We start from the raw sequence: 5488 nt of genomic DNA on the forward strand, positions 1-5488 counted from the left end.
ACAACAGCACCCCCTAGCCTCAACAGGTTTTAAGGTTAGAAACACAATTTCACCTCAGGAGTGTTCTTAAGGTCCTCCCGATCTGTGCAAGCCTAACCCTGACCTTGTGGCATTAACCCTTGACAGTTAAAAGAAGGTGTTTACATCAAATAGTTTACAATGAAATGTCTCCCCATTGGAATATATTGACTGCACCTCTAAATTCAACCTAAAGCCTATGTGGGTTATGATTGTCTTATGAACCTGTCTTTGATGTCAGTCCATCAGGCCACCATGAGGTCTACCTGTGTCGATTCTAAGCTTCCTGGAGCAACCGGAAGTGGTTAAATCACCCTAAAAGTGTTTGCCATACCCAACCTGCAGTTTGAGAGAAATAGTGCATTCAACCCTATGTAAATCAGTCAATTTTTAACATACAGACTTAAAACTCAGGATTCTGTAACAGCATACTCCAGTGATGATATGTGTTTATTTTCAGCTTCCTGTACCAACCAGGAGTGCCATAATTGGCGTCAAATGGGCTGTTTCAAAAGGTTAAAAATGTCAAATCTTTCCAAAACTTCATATATGTGAATAGACAACCCTCCTGAACTGTAAATCAGTCATTCATCCCATCAGATTTAAAAAATAAAAAAATAAAATACACACCCACACAGAAATGATGGAGGGACACACTGAGGGGCTAGGAGGCAGACAGTGCATGTAGTAGTTACTTTTGTTTGAACTTTTAAAGAACCGTCAGACCTAGAGTTCTGAAAATTTACAAACCTGTTCTAGACCTCAGGTCGATTGTGCACGGTGAATTATGTGGCTCTAGAAGGTTCTCAGACCGATAAACAGCCTTGTGTATTTGCTATGTTTTCAATTCATTTTCAGCTCAACGAAACTGACGACATTTAGAAAAGTCCCAGAGTCTCAAGACTAGGTGCATTGAAACCGGCTCGGCCCATAGAGACAGACCGCAACGAGCCTGTTTGATTGCTCATTCAAGGACCCCGTAGCAAGGCAATGAAAAAAGGGGATTTTCAGCACCAATTAGGGTTTTGCTCGGACACCGAATGACCTATCGAGCCGAAACTTGGGATTCGAGGTCGCCTCACATAGGGCTAAACATAATGTGAAAACTGGACCCGCAGCTAGAACACAACTACGTATTATTCGTTTTATTATGGTTTAAATGGAAGGCGCTGTGAATTTTGGGCCTGCTCTGAAATATGTTATAGTTGGCTTCTAAAGGAGTTGGAAAATTGAGTTTGGTGTCAGATGGTATCAGTTTGGTGTTTGACAATATCCAATTGACTGATGGACACCGACTTGCTAGTTGACTTTTGTACAATTGCAATATGTTTCAACACGGGGGTACCATCACCAAAATCGACATGATGAAATTTCCAAGCAACGAGCGATGGAGAGGAACCACTAACACTGCCCGGCCATCCTAAGGTCATCAGGACGTTCAATTTTGTATTTCTAAAGTATTTAAAGAATGCACGTTACATTTGCAATATGATTCAACACATCATATTGCAAATGTAACAGTGTGTGTTATGTTTGCAATATGATTCAACACATCATATTACAAATGTAACACTGTGTGTTATGTTTGCAATATGATTCAACACATCATATTGCAAATGTAACACTGTGTGTTATGTTTGCAATATGATTCACCACATCATATTGCAAATGTAACACTGTGTTATGTTTGCAATATGATTCAACACATCATATTGCAAATGTAACAGTGTGTTATGTTTGCAATATGATTCAACACATCATATTGCAAATGTAACACTGTGTGTTATGTTTGCAATATGATTCACCACATCATATTGCAAATGTAACACTGTGTTATGTTTGCAATATGATGTGATGTTTTTCACTGTTGAATCATATGCAAATGTAACGTGCATTCTTTAAATAAACCCTATGTGGGTTATGAATGTCTTATGAACCTGTCTTCAATGACAATCCATCAAGCCACTATGAGGTCTACCTGTGTTGATTCTAAGCTTCCTGGAGCAACCGGAAGTGATAAAATCACCCTAAAAGTGTTTTACCCAACCAGCAGTTTGTGATATATAGTGCATTCAACCCTGTGTAAATCAGTCAGTTCTTAACGTATAGACTTAAAACTCAGGATTCTGTAAAAGCATACCCCTATCAGGATAAGTCTTTACTTATAGCTTCCTGTGCCAACCAGAAGAGCCTTAAAATGGGGTCATGGGTGCTGTTTCAAAGGCTTAAAAAAGTCAGATCTTTCCAAAACTTTAAGTGTGTGATTAGGCAACCTTCATGAACTGTAAATCAGTCATTTCTCTAAACAGATGTCAAAGAAAAGCTCTCACACACACACACACAGCAGGGATGGAGTGAAAAAGTACGGTGCTTAAAGACACACAAAGCCTTAAATGCTTTTAGGGGGGGTCCAGACTTCCATACCCGCTCTGGGAGCACTATACTACGGGCAAAAATCAATGGGTGCTGGCCTGAGTGATTTATGGAGGTTTTCAAAAAAAGTCAGAAAATATTCTGTTTTTTTTTCTTGAAAATATTTTATGTTTTTTCTTCTCGAGTCAATGGCCTGAGTGATTTATGGAGTTTTTCCAAAAAACTCAAAAAATATTCTAAGTCCAAACTTTTCGTGCACCTGGTATTTTTTTGGGGTTACCAGGTGCCATGGTTGAAATTGCTTTTAGGGGGCATCCAGAATTCCATACCCGCTCTGGGAGCACTATACTACGGGCAAAAAACAATGGGTGCTGGCCTGAGTGATTTATGGAGGTTTTCAAAAAAAGTCAGAAAATATTGTTTTTTCTTCTGGAATTTTTGGTTTGTTTTTTCTTCTCGAGTCAATGGGGGTCCGGCCTGAGTGATTTAACCTGTTGGGGATGGGGGCGCTGTTTAGACTATTTATGCTAATGTGGCTAATTTTTTAAACGGCTTCCCACAAAATCCTTGATCGTACAATATGCATATTATTATTATTATTGGATAGAAAACAGTCTATAGTTTCTATAGGAGTTGAAATTTTGTCTCTAAGTGGAACAGAGCCCATTCTACAGCAATTTCCCTGACATGGAGTCAGATTTGAGAAACGTTGGCCACTTTTCTGAAGTCATTTAAACGGGCACTGTCGTTGCTATGACTATACGGACACTTCTTACGTCTTCCCCTGGATGCCTTTACGTGATGACGATTCCAACGGGCTCGATTGCTCGTTCACAGGCCCTACAAATGAAAAAAACCTTTAGCTAGCAAGTCTTTTCTTGCTGCGTAACGCGCGTGGAAGACACCGACCCTCTCCTGTTCCAAGCGTTAGTTTAGCCTGTTATATTTCTCCGGTCATCTTTTCACTCGTTATAGGAGTTACAAACATCACAAAGTAGTTAATTTAAAGCGTTTTATAGCAATTTATATCCGTTTAGTGCGATTTTGGGACATTTATTTTTGCAACGATGTGAAAAGTTGGTCACGCTTTTCAGTTCATCCCGAACGTAGTTGACATTTCCACATGGCAAGAGGACAGCTTTCCACCAAAAGACGATTTCTCCCAAGAAAGGATCCTTTGCCCAAGATACTGATGGAAGAACAGCTCAAGGTAGGACATTTTTATTATGATAAATCGTGTTTCTGTCGAAACATTTTAGTGGCTTAGGACGCCATGTTTTTTGACGTAGCTTCGCTTGGCGCAAACTGTATTGAAAAGTAAGGATAAATTAAAAAATGTAATAACGCAATTGTATTAAGAATTAAATTGTCTATCAATCCCTGTCCACCCTATATTTTTTAGTCACGTTTATGAGTATTTATGTATAAGAGTAGATCACTGTCTAAGTGGCGCAAGGACGTTTTCTTTACCAGCTTGTCTACATTTCACATTGTCTAACCATGATTTTGGTGGCTAAATATAAACATTTTCGATCAAACTGTATATGCATGTTGTAATGTGATGTTACAGGAGTGTCATCGGAAGAATTCTGAGAAGGTTAGTGAAAAAATTAATATCTTTTGGCGATGTTGACTTTTATCGCTCACTTTGGCTAGAATCAATGCTGGGCTGCTAATTGCTATGTGCTAAGCTAATATAACGATTTATTGTGTTTTCGCTGTAAGACACTTAGAAAATCTGAAATATTGTCTGTATTCACAGGATCTGTGTCTTTCGATTCGTGTATGCTGTGTATTTTTACGAAATGTTTGATGATTAGTAGTTAGGTAAACACGTTGCTCATTGTAATTATTCTAGTCCATTTGTGATGGTGGGTGCAATTGTAAACTATGCCATCTACCTGAAATATGCACTTTTTTCTAACAAAACCTATCCCATACCATAAATATGTTATCAGACTGTCATCTAATGAGTTTTTTTGTTGGTTAGAGGCTATAAATATCTTAGTTTAGCCGAATTGGTGATGGCTACTGGTGTTGGTGGACAAATAAAAGATGGTGGAATATGCTAATGTGTTTTTAGGTAATAGATGTACATCTTTACATATTGTGTCTTCCCTGTAAAACATTTTAAAAATCGGAAATGTTGACTGGATTCATAAGATCTGTGTCTTTCATTAGCTGTATTGGACTTTAATGTGTGAAAGTTAAATATTTTAAAAAAATATTTTTTTTGAATTTCGCGGCACTGGTTTTTCAGTGGGGGGGGGGGGGGGAGTGCCGCGAGCGGCACGCTGATCCTAGACAGGTTAAGGAGGTTTCCAGAAAAAGTCAAAAAATATTCTATGTTTCATGTTTTGGGTTACCAGGCGTCATTTTTCAAAACGGTTTTAAATGCTTCATTTTTGCCTTTTAAAAACAAAATGTTATTTTTGACTATGAAATCCAAAAAGCACTTTTTTAAAGGGGTTGATAAGTTTTTTCTAATTTATTCACATTTTTGACTTCATATTAAATCAGATTGCAAATGCACAAAACATATTCCTTAAGTACAAGTAAACATTTAAAAAAAAAATATGATAATAAAATGTGACTAAAGTATCTTCATACAGTTCTTATACATGTGTAATTGACCTAAAAATCGAAAGAATTTCAAAAAACGGTCCAGAAAGCACTTTTTTAAAGGTTATACGTTTTTTCAAAATTTTTGACATTTTTGACTTTTGACTTCCTATGAAATCACATTCCAAATGCACAAAACATATTCCTTAAGTACAAGTAAACATTTATAAAAAATTATGATAATAAAATGTGACTAAAGTACTTTCATACAGTTCTTACACATGTGTAATTGACATAAAACTCAAAAGAATTTCGAAAAACGGTCCAGAAAGCACTTTTTTAACCTCTTGGAACTATAGGGGGTGCTGTTCCGCATTAGCATATTTGTGTCTCCAAATTAAACTGCCTCGTGCTAAATTCTTGATCGTACAATATGCATATTATTGTTATTATTGGATAGAAAACACCTTCTAGTTTCTATAGAAGTTGAAATTTTGTCTCTGAGTTGTACAGAACAATTTCTACAGCACTTTTC

The sequence above is a fragment of the Salvelinus fontinalis genome, chromosome 1 (genome assembly GCF_029448725.1).
Source record: "Salvelinus fontinalis isolate EN_2023a chromosome 1, ASM2944872v1, whole genome shotgun sequence".
Classification (NCBI taxonomy): Eukaryota; Metazoa; Chordata; class Actinopteri; order Salmoniformes; family Salmonidae; genus Salvelinus; species Salvelinus fontinalis.